Raw genomic sequence first — 19453 nt, 5'->3', positions numbered from 1 at the left:
CTTTAATATTTATAGGTACATAATAGTTTACATAAAGCTACCTAGGTATGTAGTCTATGTAGGTACTTATATCCTATACCTACATAAAATTGTGTTACCCTATAAAAAATCTTAACTTTAATATATCTAGGATTATTATTATTATTATTATTATTATTATTATTATTTTTCCTTCTTTTTTTACGAAGTGAGTTCCAATTACAAGTTATGGTCATTTTCAATTTTGATACACATATTGTTATCTATACCTATGAATGTAGGTATCATCAAATACGCAATGTTTAAAATTAATCAATTAAAAAAAAAGTTTAATCTTTCAACTCATATGTGAGGAGTTTAAAGGCCATAAGGATACGTATTACGTATGTAATAGATATGTAGATAATAATGTAATAATTTTCGTATACGTACATAGTTCCTATTACCTGCCTATCAATGTATAGTAGGTACCTATACGTACCTTTAATAATTTTAGTGCAGTAAACGGTTTAGACCTCTTATTTGGTTTAGTAACTTCGGAACCCATTATTTGGTTCAAATAATCATCATAAAGTACCTAAACCTATGTAGACTTCTTATTTGGTTTAGTAACTTCGGAACCCATTATTTGGTTCAAATAATCATCATAAAGTACCTAAACCTATGATTTACTGGTTTGAGTACTTACCAATTTCAAGCACTAATATTCTGGTCCAATAATCAGGTTCCCTTTCCGTACAGTAAAGAGATCCAATTTCCGATATTGCCTGCACAAATATAATCGAAAGTTCATGTGGCAGTGTCGCAGTTCTTGGGATTTTAGTACTTACCAATTTTAAGCACTAATATTCTGGTCCAATAATCAGGTTCCCTTTCCGTACAGTAAAGAGATCCAATTTCCGATATTGCATGCACAAATATAATCGAAAGTTCATGTGGCAGTGTCGCAGTTCTTGGCGCTGGTGATCTAATAGACCTGACAGTTTTAGCTTAACCACAAATAAACAGATTTTTGAAATCCAATCCAATCAGGAACTAGGATGTTACCAGGCTTGTCTAGGATGTTACCAGGCTGGTTCGCAATGTATTACCTAAAATAGTTGGCAATTTGCAGAGTTGGGTTGCATCCAAAGACACACTTCTCAAGTGGTTATCGGTTGTGAATGTGAGGTCTAAATTTCTGATTTATTGCAGTCAGGAAATGCGCCCATTGCGACCCAAGTCGGCCACTATGTTCCAATCCCATTGCGTTCCAATGCGCAACCGCGCACAGCGCAGAACAGCGTAGAGTTAAAGAGTGCTTTTTTCTAGCAGTGACAGCAAGGTCTCGTTTATTTTGTACCTATATTTTTGGGGCCGATTGGGGCAGACATCAACGTTGCTTAACTTCGATGATTCATTGGAAACTGGAACGTTCAACGTACTATTGCAGTATTGCCGCTGGGTAGTAGGTTTATCTCAAGTAGGTATTTCAATTCACGCCAGATGTGTTTTTTTTTTATTTTTTATTTATTTATTTATTTTTATTATTATTATTATTATTATTATTATTTTTTTTTTTTTTTTTTTTCTCCTGGGTATGTAGGTAAAGCTATTAATGTGTTTGTGCGCATAAGTTTCTGCGCATTTCTTTCTGCTCCTCCGCAAGCGTGCTTGCATACTGGCGCTACCTAGCGAGGCAACTGCCTGAAGTCTGACGTCACACATCTTTGAACTCTTTTATTAGAACGGAAAATGAAAATCGAATTTTCGACCTTTTACAGTTATTTTTTCAAAGTTTTGACCTCAGATTTGGATTTTTTACAACTTTTTACATAGGAATCGACCATTTATTTATAATTTTTACCCATTTGCAACTGCTCTATTAGACTATTAGATAGGTAGATATATTAATAATTCCGTCGCTTCGCTCCGGAATCCCGCTAGTTCATCCCGAGGCATGGCCAAACTTGTGGAAAAGGCATGGCCGAACTTGTATTTATCAAACTAAAAACATAAACGAAACTCAAATATTAGGCGAGCGAGGAAAAGTTTTCTCTCTCGCAGTCTCTGCACTCTGTGTATTTCTTATTATCTCAGGATCGGTTTAGATTTTCTCAAAATCCTTTCTTATTGCACACCTAGACCATAAAAGGAATATTCCTACCAAATTTCAACTTTCTAGGTGTTGTGGTTTTAGAGATAGAGCGATCAGTGTGTGAACTATGAAATGTGAAATGTGAATGGATCTCGTTCTTATAATATAAGATTATGATGGCAATGACATTGGCAATAAAACTCATAAATATGAAAAAATCTTTCTTTTTTTTCCTTTGAGGCACTTTAACTCTGGAATACCAGGTCGTTCACGCCGGCAAAAAAATCTTTGTAATAAATGTTGTCTCAAAAAAATCTTTAATCCATTTCTTTCGTTATTATTAAATTAGTTTTGTCTTTCGGAATGCGAACTTTATCCTACAGAGATAAGGTTCATTCTCGGAACGGCTGGCTTTCTTCTATCCTGTCTTCCTTCTCTCTTCGATTTCGGCACGATAAGACCTCAGCAGATACAGTTCTCTCTATCAAACCTCTTGAGTGCCACTATTTTCTTCATAAATATGGTCGATGGTTACGACGGCCCTTATTTTGTTTCACCATTTTCTGGTTCTTCCTGTTGATAATTATTACGAAAAAGCTCTTGGACATTTAAAACTATAATTATTTATTATGTAGATTTGGTGATCAAACACAGGTTGTTTAAAAAAGAGTGTGGATTTTTTAACCAGAAGATGAATACAGTAGAACCTCGATTATTTCAACTAATTGGGACTGGGCATGGGTAGTTGAAACGATCGAGGTTGAAATGATCACTTTCTATGATCTTTTCCTCTAATAAGATAGGATATCCTTTGAAAGATAGAAAAAAACAATGGATTTTGGGGTTGAAATAATAGAGAGTTGAAATCATGAAAGTTGAAATAATCGAGGTTCTACTGTATTTTAAAGGTCATTTCTGGACCCCTCCCTTGTAAACTGTAACTACGCCCCTGGTATCAAAAAGGTTCAAATTTTCCTACAAAATCAAGGAAAAGAAAAACAAATTCAATAAAATAAATAGTAAATAACTGCTAAACGTATCCTGTATCATGAAACAAACTACTCAGAACCGATTTATAGGCACAGAAACAGATTTATAGAGGTATGTAGGTATACCTAATTGAAACTAATTAAAAGCAAACCGCAGTAGGAACTGATCCAAGGTCGCCCCGGTCTAGAACAATACCTCAGAGTTTAACCTTGCGTTGGAAAAGTTAAGTGTGCCCGGGGCGATTTTGGGCAGTGTTCAAATGAATGGGGTTCACAGAGCATAAATCGTTTACACGTGGCGATTTGCATGTGGTTTCTGAATTGTCTTTCTTTTTTGCTGTCCATATACAAGAAGAAAATGATAAACGAGAAGAAGAAAAGAAGAAGGAGAAAAGAAGAGGAGAATTAGGAGAAGGAAGAAGAAGAGGAGAAGAAGAAGAAAAAGAAGAGGAGGAGGAAAAGATGAAGATCAGGAGGAGGATTAGGATCAGGAAGAAGAAGAATAAGAAGGAAGGAAGAAAAGGAAAAGAAACTAAAAACACTGAATCACGTTCTAATAAAAGGACATCTAATCTGCTGAAAATTTTCCACAGTGATGATCTTGGCGATCGTCCTAAGAATAGGCCGGAATGTGAATCCGGAAATCCGTACTCAAAGTAGCCCAAAGAAAAAAAAACTGGAAATATAAGAAGCTTCCGATCTAAGCCCCCCCCTATCGCCGCCTATGAATGTGAGAAAGGTGTCATCTCCACTAATATTGGTGGAGATGTATGATCACTGTGTATTACAGCACCCTGACCTGAAGGAAAATGTACTTCTTTTCATTATAATTTTATTATTCTTGTTTTATTAATATAATATATTTTTCTTTAGTTGCGTAATATTAATCCTTTGATAGGCAATTTTCCTCCATCTTATTTTTTTATTTTAGAGGAATGTACCGAGATCAATTTTCTCTGGCATTTATAATTTTAAAACAATTTGGTTGGAAGTTGATTGAGTAATTTGAAATTTTCGCAAATTAATTGCAACTTGAAGAAATTATTAATGAAAATGTTGTTAACAAATTAATTTTCCCGTGTGAGGCAATTTAAATTATTGACGTTGTTTTAATTGCTTTTATAATTACATAATTTAGTGTATTATGAGATAGTTTAAAGGTCTAGAAACAAGAAAAACACCTAATAATAATCAATATGCAAATGTAGAGGTTAAAAAAAGAAACAACACCTACATCTGGGGGGAAAAACAAGTTTTCCAATAAATGAATGAAAATTATTGGAAAATGGTCATTCGGTTAATTTGTTTGGCACTCAATAAATGTTTCATTACACTCTAATAAATATTAATGCATAATAATAAAAAAGATTTTATTGAAAAAGGTTCTAATTTATTGATACTAAGCAATAAATGTTTCATTACAGTCTAATAAATATTAATGCATAATAATAAAAAAGATTTTATTGAAAAAGGTTCTAATTTATTGATACTAAGTTACAGGGTGTTCAAAAAAAAATACAGAAAATTGACCTAGGCGTCCATCAAGCTACCCTTTAAAAAATAGAACTCTTTAGAAGATGATTTTTTTCAAAACAACTTAGACGCGATATATTTTATCCTAAACAGATAAGGTTCGTTCTCGGAACGGCTGGCTTTCTCCTATCCTGTCTTCTTCTCTCTTCGCTTTCGGGACGATAAAACCTTAGCAGTTTCAGTTCCCTCTATCAAACCTTTTAAAATAATAATAAAACTTCTGCTTGTTTTTCTGCACCTTTTTTTCTACATCCTGTATTGCTGCTTGTTATTACCTACTAATTGATTTTGATATCATGTTTGTAACTTTGTAATTACCACTTACCTAGTGAGATACGGGGTTTACATTTAATAGTGAGATACGGCGTTCACATTTAATATTAAGATACGGGGTTCAATTGGTATACTGACAGGTGAATTGCGACCTTTAGAATGATAGCCCGCGGGGTTTACACACTGAATAAATACTGAAATCCCATAAAGAAAACCCCGTAATAAAAAGGTTAAGAAAAACCATTAGGTGATGAAATAGGATATATCATGGATTTAACGCTATGGGGGAAAAAGAAAGAAAAAAAGACCCACCCTTCAATAGAAGATGAATAATTATTATATGAAAATGGGTAAATAACAATTTAAAAATAAAATAATACCTATAAACAATCAAACTTTTTCAAAGTTACCTTGAGGGTTCTAATTTCACCTTCCGATTTCATATCCCATTTTCATCGGGCAATTAAACTGGGGGCAGGAAGAGCCCATAATGTTCCTCTGGGTTTGGCCCATTCAGTGTGGTGAATTGAAAGAAGGAAACACAACCACATCCAATGGCTCTGGTCTTGAAAGCCACCTTGTGGGGGCTGTGCTGATCTCAGCAATTCTAATATCTAGAAACTTTAATAAATATAAATAAATAAAAATAAAATAATAGGTACCTATAAATAATCAAACTTTTTCAAAGTTACCTTGAGGGTTCTAATTTCACCTTCCGATTTCATACCCCATTTTCATCGGGCAATTAAACTGGGGGCAGGAAGACCCCATAATGTTCCTCTGGGTTTGGCCCATTCAGTGTGGTGAATTGAAAGAAGGAAACACAACCACATCCAATCGCTCTGGTCTTGAAAGCCACCTTGTGGAGGCTGATCTCAGCAAATCTAATCTCTAGAATAGAAATTATTAATTAGTTAGATAGAATTAAATAGAATTTATTAAGTGATCGATTAAATATTTATAATTTTTTTTTTTTTTTTTTTTTTTTTTTTTTTTATCGGCATAAAATGCATAGATAATCTCCATAATTATGACCATTATAAACAAATCATAGTTAAATACCCATAAGTAAATATTAATTATGAATATTACCTTTGATAAATTGGAATTAAAACAAATAATAGGTAGGTAATTATGAGAGTAAAGCGGTATGTTGGTGTTATGCAAGGGCTACAAAAGCCAGCGGCGATAGCACGTTGCACCTCTTCCTGATGGATCACTAAAGCAACGTTGAGCGTGGTTGGTTTGTGGATGGGTGACCATCTGGACTATGGACAAGGGAACACACGACCTTTTTCTAAGTATTACATCAAGTGCCTATGCCTAGTTTTTTCCTCTAATTACGATGATTTGTTTAAGCTAAAAACAAATTCCTTGGACTTCTAAAGTGCTCTGATTTAAGAACCCTCTTTTTACCGAGTTTTCAAAGTTCTTTGTACTACATCTATGTGAATAATACTCTAATTACCGATGATTTGTTTAAGCTAAAAACAAATTCCTTGGACTTCTAGAGTGCTCTGATTTAAGAACCCTCTTTTTACCGAGTTTTCAAAGTTCTTTGTACTACATCTATGTGAATAATATGTTTTGAGGTCGCAAAAAACCTCAGTGTAAACACACACGGCAAGGTTGCTCCCATTATTCAAATCGACCTTAGCCGATTAAGATAGTACGAACCACGATCTAATAATTTAATAAGGTTCAATCATCAATCAAATTATCTATTTAAGATTAGGATTTTTTTCTAGAGAGGTTTAATGGAGGGAACTGTAACTGAAAAAAAAAAAAAAAAATACAGTAACTGCTGAAGTCTTATCGTCCCGAAAGCGGAGAGAGAAGGAAGACAGGATAGGAGAAAGCCAGCCGTTCCAAGAACGAACTTTATCTGTTAAAAAAAAAAAAAAAAAAAAACAAATCAGAATATGACATTCTTGAGAAAATATTCAACAAACAAAAATATATGAATTAGTAAAGATTGTATCCACTCCATCTTGAATTCGAGAGAAACGCCAAAAACCTCTGGGCCACCCTGTATAATAATAGTTTAATAGTCGCATTTCCATGTACTCTACTATTATCAACTATCCCACCCTATTGATCTCTATCATTTTCGCGACCATTTTGCTCTCTTTATCTTGTTTATTCTAGTGAGATTAATGTTTTAATGGTTTTTATCTCTTAGCAGTCTTAGAGCTAGATTTGTTAGCTCTCTGGGCATAGATACGCCCTATATGTAAGTACCTATACCTATACCTAAGAGCTTTGAAAGGAATTTCTAAGGCGGTGCATGGATTTAACCCTTTCTCAGTAAGGTGCTTTCCAGGGTTTTTCGTATTCAAACAACATTTTCCCTCAAGGTTAGGGTTGCCTTACACCTCAGCCACTTTGGGCTTTCTGTGTTCACTTTTGGGGGATGAAAAAGAAAGAAAATGATGGGGTCGAGTGTAGTGGAACTTATCACATGCTTTCAGGCACACTCTATTTGTCAAAGGTTTAGGTTTTACCTTTCCCAATAATAGTCCACTAGTAAAAGTTCTTCGTTCAAAATTTATTGTTATTTCTCTTTTCCTTTCTATAGGCTTTTTTTGCACCCCTTTAATTTTGATATGTACACTTTTTGGTCACCCTGTTTCTAGTTCTATTCGGGTTTGATTCCCGCCCGGGGCGGATTTTATCCTGATGGGGTAATGTTCTTTCTCGGAACGGCTGGCTTTCTCCTATCCTGTCTTCCGTCTCTCTTCGATTTCGGGACGAAAAGACCATAGCAGTTACAGTTCCCTCTGTCAAACCTCTTAAAAAAATAGCTAGGTAGTTCTAGTGTTACCAGAGGTTAATACAGATTGAATTGTGTGTGGCCAATGAATGTAGACTTGGTAGACCACGTGTAGATTAAACAAAAAGTTCTCTGCCTCATTTGAGATTTGATCCCCGAACCCTCCGGCTATCAGGCCACCTTGACCGAACTTTGAACTAAAAAAAAAAGTGGCAACTACTTAATTTATTAATGCGAGCATATATTATGATAGCAATGACATTGGCAATAAAACTCATAAATATGAAAAAATCTTTTTTTTTCCTTTGAGGCACTTTAACTTATTTTCTGTTCTATGTTGGTAGAATTCTACTTTCTACATCTAGCTGGAGTTCTCGTAGTGGTGTTGGTGGCAATTCCACCTTATTGGGATTTGTCCTCGCCAATTTTCTGAGTCATAAAGTACGCCAGACAAGATCACGTCGGATATGACATACAGGGTGGAAGTGGAAACCAAAAACGGACCCATGTTCCATTTAAAAAAAAAAGCTCCATAAAAAATTAGAACCAGTGGTTTAAAAAATTGTTGTCAAATTTGCTTTCTATTGTGTAATTAAAAAGATAAATAAAATAACTAACTTGATTTACATTTACAATAACTTATTACAAAAATATTACATCTCCGTTGACAGTAAAACGGACATCGTAAAATGTTTGCCTCCCTCAGGATTCGAACCCAGTACCTCCAACTCAAGAGTCCCATTAGCCATTCGGTCACGGAACATAAATGCGAGTGTTAGGGAAACCCTGTCGAAATATGAATGCGCCCATGTACTGTATTTCACTGCACTTCAAAACCGTGTACTTGTACAAGTTCGTTCTCGGAACGGCTGGCTTTCTTCTATCCTGTCTTCCTTCTCTCTTCGATTTCGGCACGATAAGACCTCAGCAGATACAGTTCCCTCTATCAAACCTCTTGAGAGCCACTATTTTCTTCATAAATATGGTCGATGGTTACGATGGCCCTTATTTTGTTTCACCATTTTCTGGTTCTCCCTGTTGATAATTATTACGAAAAAGCTCTATCTCAGTTTAATGCGAAACGATCAAAAACACAATGCTCCCAATCCCATGCACACCCACGTGCCGCGAGAACTGGGTGCAATATTGATATTAATGACGATACGCAAGTATAGCACATTACTTGCTCTTAAAATAGAACTAAAGGTGGAATAGTTGAAGTTATCAACGACCTATCCTTCCATGCCCTTATGACCATAGTAACTTGAACTTGGTGGAGTTGCTTTTGTCCATTAAGAAATAGTTCATGTCCAGAGATCGAGAAAAACTTAATTTTTTTCTTTTCAGCCCGTCCCTCCTTTATTTTAGAGGTTTAATAGAGGGAACTGTAACTGTTAAGATCTTATCGTCCCGAAATCGAAGAGAAAAGGAAGACAGCCGTTCCCTGAACGAACATTATCTGTTCATGGTAAAATCTAAAATCCGCCCCGGGCCGGATCGAACCTGCGGCCTAGCGCTTACTAAGCAAACGTGCTACGAACCAAGCTAACTAGGCTGGCTAGACATAGGTACCTCCGAGGGAACTGTAACTGTTAAGATCTTATCGTCCCGAAATCGAAGAGAAAAGGAAGACAGCCGTTCCCTGAACGAACATTATCTGTTCAGGGTAAAATCTAAAATCCGCCCCGGGCCGGATCAAACCTGCGGCCTAGCGCTTACTAAGCAAACGCGCTACGAACCAAGCTAACTAGGCTGGCTAGACATAGGTACCTCTAGGCGTAGGTCGGAAGGACCACCCCTGGAGGCTCGTGTACCCTGGGGGAAGAGAAGAATACAAAATTAGTGTCGGATTGTTTTTTTTTAATCACCGTTTTCGTAGCAATGAAACAATTGCCACATTAGACTAGTGTGTAGGCGTAGGTCGGAAGGACCACCCCTGGAGGCTCGTGTACCCTGGGGGAAGAGAAGAATACAAAATTAGTGTCGGATTGTTTTTTTTTTTTTTAATCACCGTTTTCGTAGCAATGAAACAATTGCCACATTAGACTAGTGTGCTCTGTGTCGTAGCATGCCCAACCTGTAGCATGTCCCTCATCAGATGGACGATAAGAGAATACTTGATGTACGTGCTGGGGCTGCTGGGTCAACACGAGAACACCTAGAGACTTAAGTGGAAGGACCAAGGGAATTTTAATTGTGTTAAGCATAAATGCTTGTCACAAAATGTCGTTCCCCGCTTAATGCACTACGCTAAATTTTATGACTTGACTTGGACTCGAACCACCAGCCTCCAGATCCGAAGTCCACCACGCTAACCACTGCACCACTGAGGTTGGTAACTACGAGTATGTAGAAGGTACATGGATTTTTGGTCAGTTCACTGCTCCACAAAGGTTGTCCCTCCTTCCTTTTCCTTTAACAGTACATGAGCACACCTGAACTAGTATTCCAGCTCCCTACAAATCAAGGTAGGCCATGAATATGAAATGGATTGTGATGCATATGCTCACGCATTGAGACTTTGTTCCATTATGTTGTGAATTATGTTATACCTATAAATTTGTAGGTAAAAACTAAAAACGTTTAGCAATAAGTCCTCAAGATTGTTGTACAACGCACATCGATGGACCACTTTGAGAATAGACTGGTAAACCACCAACTCTGAAAGACCTGTAAGTCGGAAACGTTCCGACAGAAATAGAGTTAGGTATAGTCATAGCTTGAGTGTTCGCCCCGCCGCACACTTTCTGGCGCGGCGCGCGCCGGTCTGACACACCTAGAGTTGGTCATAGCGTGAGTGTCCGCCTCTCACGCTAGAGCTACGCCACTGATTTGTGAGGGTGTGAAACATCAGGAAGTGAAATAGATGACATTCATGAGATTACCTCAATACTCTCAATGCTGTGAGAAGTAAACCAAGTATTGGCATTATAGGAGTGAACAGTACAAGTAAAATTGACATTATTTGACATTATAATAATCAATAGTGCAAGTAAAATGGAACTTATAGCCATCGACAATGACAGAGCAAGTAGGTATTTATGAGTATCACCTCTTGGAAATGATCCACACACTGAAAGTAATGGAGCGCCAAACACTTGAAACTAAACAAATGCACCAACTAACACTTGAAACTGAACAAATGCACCAAACACTTGAAACTAAACAAATGCACCAAATAAATCACTGAAATAAGCAATGTTTATCGTTCGTATCCGGATGGGAGACGATCTGAGCAATCGCGTGCTGTTGGCTTTTCAATCAGATGATGGAGCATAGAGCATAGAACTTGGACTTGGAAGTAAAGTTAAGAGTACCGTAAGTCGGGGATAATTGTCCCTGAGGATTCACTGACCCCTATCCCTTTCACCACCCTGAGCTGCTAGAAACATGGTCCTTCGGGCGGGATACAAGAGTAATATAACTAAAATAAAGTTCAAAGTACACTTCAAACTAAACAAATGCACCAAACATGTTACCCTTACGGACATTGTTACCCCAACTTACAGTACCATGTTGTCATTGTTATTGCTCATTTACGGGATTACGGATATCACTTTTCAAATGTCATCATAGATCACTGCAAAACCGGTGTTATTCAATAAATTCTTCACCTTCCCACCTATGATTGATGATTGCAAATGGATTAGAAATTGCAGAAATAGTGCATATCCTCCTACACACAATGTTCTTCCGTAAAGAGTTCGAATGAGGGGCGGTCTCAGGGGGGTTTAATTCACTCCGATTTGCCCCAGACTGGTCAAGGGGACCCGAAACGAGCAGTTCATTTAAAACGAAAATTTGCAAAAATTCGTTGCAAAGAGGGCCGGCCCCTCTTTGCAGTTGCAGCCTTCTAACCAATTCCTTTTCACCGATTTTTTATCGGTCATATTATGGCAAGACTTCATGCGTTAAAGGAGACCACGGTCGTCTTTTTAAATGAGAGCATTCACACTTATCGGCCACCGATTCTCATCAAAAGTCTGCAGCCACTGGTTGGCCAAAAAAAAATAAATAAATAAAAATCGATATGTGTGAACGGACTGTTGGGTAGGGCCCGGTTACGCTGCTGACGCCCCTGTCTGCTGAGGCTTGAATCAGACTTGCATCGGACGTGGTTCGAATACTGAGCACCTCATATGCATGTATATTTGGATAACAGGAATATGTAACTGTACGTGTGTCAAGTATGATTTATGAGGTGGACATGTTGGGTGCAATCCGCGAAATCACTCAATTCGCTAAAACAATGCGTTTCTGCGTATTATTCTCTCTCTTTGGTCACAATCTGCTGATTGGTTTGTATCAGCCGTTTGTACCAGTTTGTATTTGTAATCTGATGATTGGTTTGTATATTATGATCAGGAAATTGAAGAGAGAAACAATCAGCAACAATTTATTGTTGATGAGCTGCCCAAAGTTTGGATTGCCAGATGACACAGCATACAGAAAAAGAAGAAGAAGAAGAAGAAGAAGAAGAAGAATGACTAATCCGCCAATACACGAAAACAGTGCGTTTCTGCTTATTATTAAGGTGTGTCCACCTGTCCACACATATAGTCGACGGCCGTCGATCGATGTGAACTTATAATGAATCGATGTGGATCGACGCCGTTTGACGGCCGGTCGACTATGTGTGGACACATCTTTACCTCAAGGTTAGGGTTGCCTTACACCTCAGCCACTTTGGGCTTTCTGTGTTCACTTTTGGGGGATGAAAAAGAAAGAAAATGATGGGGATCGAGTTGAGTGAAACAGTTCACATGCCTTCGGGCACACTCTATTTGTCAAAGGTTTAGGTTTTACCTTTCCCAATAATAGTCCACTAGTAAAAGTTCTTCGTTAAATATAAATTTATTGTTATTTCTCTTTTCCTTTCTATAGGCCTTTTTTTGCACCCCTTCAATTTTGATATGTTTGTACACTTTTTGGTCACCCTGTTTCTAGTTCTATTCTGCACAGTCCTACGTACTTAACGTTTTACCAATAGTTGTTAGAATTCTATTTTCTGTTCTATGTTGGTAGAATTCTATTTTCTATATCTACCTAGCTGGAGTTCTCGTAGTGGTGTTGGTGGCAATTCCACCTTATTGGGTTTTGTCCTCGCCAATTTTCTGAGTCATAAAGTACGCCAGACAAGATCACGTCGGATATGAAATACAGGGTGGAAGTGGAAACAGAAACTTTCCCGTGTTCCATAATGAACAAATGAGGAATTCCATTTTATAGTGGGAAGAGACATAATCAAGAATGTATGAGATGTAAGACATGTTAGCAATATCAATAAGGGTTTCAAAGTTAGACGAACAAGTCTAAGAGATGGGGTGAAAGAAAATCTTGGAAAACTTAGAGAAATCTTAGAAGACATGGATGAAAGAAATCTAAGAAACTTGGAAAACGAGCTGTTGAAGACAGTGAGATGTTAGACACATTGACGAGGTTCCCTATCAAAGATATCACAAATAACATTATTACAAAGTTGAAGACAGAAGATATTCTGGAGATATGCACAAAGTCATATTAAAAGAATTATAGACTACCGTCATTTTCAAAAGAGAGATTTTGGTCGCAGGTTCGATTCCCCCCGGGGCGAACATTATGTTAAAGAGACGCTCTTGGAACGGCTGGCTTTCTCCTATCCTGTCCTCTCTTCGATTTCGGGATGATAAGACCTCCGTTGTTACAGTTCCCTCTGTATCAATCGTCCTTACATATACATATACTTGTATTAGTAGAGAAACGGGTACTAAACTTGGCCTTTTTCCGTATTCTAACCCACCTAGAATCCTAAGGAGAGGACTGGAACACAGACAGTCGATCACGATTCTGGAACGCGCAAAGTATCACTCCAATGGCTCCACACTCCTTCACGTATCCAAGTCGATGCTATTAACAGACCAGATATAACCGAACACAGTCGATCACGATTCTGGAACGTGCAAAGTATCAATCCAATGGCTCCACACTCCTTCACGTATCCAAGTCGATGCTATTAACAGAACAGATATAACCAATATTAACACAACAGATATACAACTAATATTAGCAGAATAGATACAACTACAACTAAAAATAAATAGGCAATATGGTAGAGCATTGTTCTTATGTAGCTTGCAGTGACGTCTTGTGAGCTTTGCAAAAGGGGAAGCTGTAAACCTATATACAGTATGCCGATCTGCTGGTGGTCTTAGAATCCAGGTTGAATAATAATCATTTTCTATTTTCGGTAAGTGGTAAGTAGAGGAGGCGAGAAAAAAACTCCATAAAGAAAGAGGGAAGCGGTATGCTTCCTTTTGGCCCAATAGACATATGGTAGAGCATTGTTCTTATGTAGCTTGCAGTGACGTCTTGTGAGCTTTGCAAAAGGGGAAGCTATAAACCCATATACAGTATGCCGATCTGCTGGTGATCTTAGAATCCAGGTTGAATAATAATCATTTTCTATTTTCGGTAAGTGATAAGCAGGGGAGGCGAGAAAAAACTCCATAAAGAGAAAGGGAAGCGGTATGCTTACTTTTGGCCCAATAAACCCATGGATATCTATTTTATCTGCCGCCGAACACTTATTGAAGTCATTTGCTGCTTGGATTAAAGATATTGCTACTACCTCCAAATGATACTTAGAAAGGACACTGATGCAACTTGATCTTTCGGTCAACCTGAGAGATAAGTCTTCAACTATGAATTCCATTTGAATTAGGTGATTGGAAAATAATCAAAGTTATCCAAGTAAAAGCACTTCATTTCGTTCCAAGTTTCAAGTCCGTTGCGTAAGGGTATTCCCAACTCCACTTTGGAAGTTTGGAACCTTGATCGAAATGCTGTCAAATGGACATTCTCCTATACAACCACTCCCTGATCGATATAAAAGTAGGCATACCAGACAACAAACAAAAACTGTCAAAAATTGCCCAATACCTCACACATTCTCTTCACGTAATTCCTGTCGAAATTTGAAGTGCGTAAGAGCTTTGATTGCGTGGCACATGAACCGCTTGGACTTAGTAACTAGTAAGAATATAAAAATGTAGTAAATTACATGTAACATGATACCCATATGATACGTGTAACAAAATATCGATCAAACTAAATTACTGAACCAAATAACCCATGGGGAAATAATCGGGTACATAAGTATACTGTTTGCTTTATTCTTGACTCTCTTGACTTGTTACGGATCATGAGTGAACTATTTTTGTTCAACTCGTTCACATTCTTGTATGAGTCTTTAACAGTCTCAACTAAAAGGTATCCGCGAGATATTTGACATTTATGACAGAAGCTTGAAGCCTGGAACATGGAAACTCAGTTCGAGGTTGTAGATTGTAGATCATACGTCTGATATTTGAATCGATAGGATCTGATTAACTTTGGAAAGTGCTTTACCACCTACTGGGTTTGGAATTCTTCAATGAACATACATGTGGAAAAAAGAATTGAGGCGTTCTCTGGAAGAAGGACAAAAACATAGTCTCGAGATAATTGCGTTAAAAGTTTTCATTTTCAATTGAACACAATGTTACTAGGGTTCGCAAAATTGGTCATAACTTGTCGTAAAAAAGAGATAGAAAGACGATTCTTTCACAGTCGTGTTCAGAACAAAATTCGCTATCCAAAAATGCAGACTGCTGAAAAAGGGCGTAAGTGACGTTGCGTCCCCTTTTCCAGATCACGCCTCAATTAAAAGAGAATTGTGTAAAAGAGAACAGTGGAAATCGAGACCTCTGAGTGGGTGTGGGAAGACTGTCAGTAAAAACGATAAAGAGAACTTTATGGAGCATTAAGAGTAGGAAGAACCTGTGAACAGTGACCAAGAGATTGTAAGTGATCTTAGCAACAGTGAGATTGTAAATTTTGTCATTAGAAAACCCAGAACATAAATATTGGTCAAATGACAGCACGAATTATCAGATTTGTATACGTAAAGTAAGATGAAATCTGTTTGAATTAATGTTTTCTATCTCCAACATAAATAATGGTTTTCCAACTTAAAGTAAGTGCCTGCATGTTACCTGTAGCAAAATGTTACTTTTACCAACATTTCCTATGATTTGAACAAGACCTTTGTTTGAAGACTAGCAGTGGACACAACATGTTTGTTTGTTCGTTTGTTTGATAGAGATTTAAGGTCGCGGGTTCCAATTTTGCCCGGGGGCGGAGTCTATCCTTAACGGATAAGGTTCGTCCTCGGAACGGCTGGGATTTTTCCTATCCTGTCTTCCTTCTCTCTTCGTTTTTGGGGACGTTCTTCTCCTTCTTCTTCTTCTTCTTCTTCTTCTTCTTCTTCTTCTTCTTAGCTTCTTCTTCTTCTACTTCTTTTTCTCCTTCTCCGTATTTTTATCCTTTTCTCGGTCGTACGTCAAAATGTTCACACATGTAAACAAGGTGCAAGTAAGATGCAATCAAGGTTCTAATCAGAACTGTTCTATAGCTAGGTATTCTATAGAATGCCTTTATTATATAGATTGCCGGTAACATATTCACTGTTATACGTAAAACCGCGTTATACAACCAGCAGAAGACTTGAAAGTCCGCTCACTGTAATTAGAAGATGGAGTATTTGTAGAGATGGTAGATGGAGTATTTGTAGTAGAGTTGTCTGGATTGTTTACAGAATTGCATAGTCTAGCTCAGTTTCAGAGTTCCAAGCAGATAAGTTTCAGATGGTAGATGTGTAGGCCGTCCACTCTGAAAAATGGACTGAGACGGACTTTTGATAGAGGACTGTAAAGACTAAGGTTTTATCGTTCCAAAATCGAAGAGAGAAGGAAGACAGGATAGGAGAAACACAGAATTTCCGATAACAAAATCTATTTTTGCCAGATTTTTTCAACAATTTCGAAAATGGTCTTTCAATTCCTGATTTTTTTTTTTCAAAGATTTCCAAGAAGCCTTCGATCTTTCAAAATCTATCTCAAAGAATGTCACTGTCATTAAAATCGAAGAGAGAAGGAAGACAGGATAGGAGAAACCCAGCATTTCCGATAACAAAATCTATTTTTGCCAGATTTTTTCAACAATTTCGAAAATGGTCTTTCAATTCCTGATTTTTTTTCAAAGATTTCCAAGAAGCCTTCGATCTTTCAAAATCTATCTCGAAGAATGTCACTGTCATAATTGTTGTGATAATAATTATGTCATTTTTTAATTATTTATGCTTAGTTTGTATTTTAAAATGTTCATATTATTTTTCCTCTTTTTTTTTTCAGGTTTTGTTTCTTTTTAGGTATAATATATTTATTTAATTATTTTTCCTTTATTGCAATTTTTTGTTATGTACAGTCATACAATTAGGTTTAGCCTCTTCAAAACAATTGTGGCGTCGCTGTTCTATTGTGTTGAGATTGTTGAATAGATCAGGGAAGCACTTACGTTCATTTTTCATTTCTGATTTCGTTATTTGTTCTTTTGAAGGCATTCATTTCAAAGTTCTAGCTCAAGGTTTCTTTCGTACGTTCAGGGTTTCATGGCGTATTTTCATAGCATTTTCCCGAAGTTTTTGAGCTGTCAACACGATGTTTCATTGTTTTTGCGATCCTCGTTATTTGTTCTTTTGAAGGCATTCATTTCAAAGTTCTAGCTCAAGGTTTCTTTCGTACGTTCAGGGTTTCATGGCGTATTTTCATGGCGTTTTCCCGAAGTTTTTGAGCTGTCAACACGAAGTTTCATTGTTTTTGCGATCCTTTACATTATTCATTAGTTTACAACTTCTTTCAAGTTTCTTTGTAAATCATGACCGTTTTATTGCGGGGAAAAATGGACTGATGCTGAACTTGCAGCCTTGAATGTATCATATCCACGATTACACCTACGTAAGTAGAGCTAATTTATTTCGCCGATGTCCTTTTCAATTTCCTTTCCACCTGTTCATTGTTTGTAAGTTTATAACTTTTTTATTGGTCTTTTAAGTGTCAGTTTTTTTTTTTTATTATTATTATTTTTTTACTTATGTAGGTATTTGAGATTGAGAGAATTTGTTTTATTGCGTTTAACATCAAGAAGTTAAGTGCATACTGCATAATGGTATTTGGAATATTCTGTTCTTCCTAATGCATAATTATTGTTATCGTATGCCTCCAATCAGACATCGAAATTATGCAGTATTGAACTTACCATGTTCCTATCAGTTGTATCAGTGTTGAATTTACTGCCAACTTTTGAAAGTTCCTCAAGTGTGTTTGCGATTTCAAGCCAAATTACAGAGGGAACTACTTTTTTATGCCCATCTTCACTTTCTACTGGTTCGAGCCATCTGGAATCAAGATAGCTCTCTCCGGATATCTTTCCATCTGGAGCCACTTACTGGCTGCCCTTTACAAGACTACTGCCAATAGTTATGGCCAATTTATGCAAGTCTTACGCTGTCTAACCGACGCATAAATAAACGCATAAAAAACATACCCGTCATATTCTGCCTACCATACGGGCTTTGAAAAGTCAAATCACTTTCTACTGGTTCGAGCCATCTGGAATCAAGATAGCTCTCTCCGGATATCTTTCCATCTGGAGCCACTTACTGGCTGCCCTTTAAAAGACTACTGCCAATAGTTATGGCCAATTTATGCAAGTCTTACAGCTGTCTTAACCGACACATAAATAAACGCATAAAAACATACCCGTCATATTCTGCCTACCATACGGGCTTTGTAAAGGTCCCAGCTCGCAACCTTGTGGTCGACTTTCAAACTACAAAAAATTTCAAGACGTGAATGAAATCGCCCTGATATGAGTACATATCTCTCAACTCTCAAGCCACTTACGACTGTTGACATTCATACAGACATACCTCGCAGCAGGTCGGGTCAAATATTTAAATTAAACTCTGAACGGAGTGTTAAAAGCGTTCTCAAAGTCTATGTGTCGATAAATTTCATGTATTGGTTCTGTTTTCGAACTGTTTATAATGTGTTCAGCTGTTCAGTACCTAGGATATCTACAGGATGGTTCAAACGTAGGTGTTAAAGGCCAAAGGAGATTTGAATTAACGTAATAGAAAGAATAAAAGGGGCCCTTGCTTAAACAGAAATGGTGAGAAAGCATCGATGCGTTGTCAAAGGCTTTCCTTCTTGCCATTTTGAATATTTTTTAATGTTTTGTGTTAACAAAACTTTACAAATTTCAAAGTTAATTTTGGCAACGCTGTATTCCGTGCTTCATTGAGCACAACTAGATCAAACCTTGTAACTTGAACATTCCCTCAAATATCTCCATATATCTCATTCTGGCAGTACAAAACAAGCTATATCTAACATACATAATTAATCGTAGATACTTACCTATATTATTTCTATTGTATTCTTTTATCTTACATTCGTTCTGAAACATGGTCACTCATATTATGTTCGGTGTATTCTTTTACCAACTGTGAAAAGTACAAGTTACTGGTGTTCTTCTTGTCAAGATGAATCTTCACAAAGTCACGTCAGAATCTATCAGTATGTATTCTTTTATCTCACATTCGTTCTCTTCACAACACATGTTCGAAAAGATACTCTGGTCGTCTTCCCCAGTATTTCCTTTCGAAACCGTCCAAGGACGGAAAGGTTAAGTTCGTCCTGGCGAAGGGGTTAAGAGGAAAGGTTGTGAACATGACTCCGTGATTGTTTGCGTGCAGAAGAACCGATTCAACCGATTTAAACACCGATTTGAGAGGAACTGGAGGATGAGTTGGATCGAGATCAAGTTAAAGGTCGATTCTCCTGCTGAGTCCTGATCGAGATGATAGTAGAGTCAAGTGTATCAGAGGTGCAGTATTGAGGTACTATAGTAGTATACCTTAGTACAAAACTATGTAGTGAAGTAGTACTAATGCACATGTGATATAGGATT

The 19453-nt window shown here is 37.2% G+C and overlaps 1 protein-coding gene across 1 annotated transcript in view; it reads left to right on the top strand.

Moving 5' to 3' along the window:
• Positions 1–19453, top strand: part of LOC113466557 — a 162828-nt gene that overhangs the window by 142783 nt on the left and 592 nt on the right. The gene's annotated exons all lie outside the window — the stretch shown is intronic.

This window comes from Diaphorina citri, unplaced genomic scaffold, assembly GCF_000475195.1.
Source record: "Diaphorina citri unplaced genomic scaffold, Diaci psyllid genome assembly version 1.1 scaffold292, whole genome shotgun sequence".
Lineage (NCBI taxonomy): Eukaryota > Metazoa > Arthropoda > Insecta > Hemiptera > Psyllidae > Diaphorina > Diaphorina citri.
This window is presented reverse-complemented; position numbering and strand designations above follow the sequence as displayed.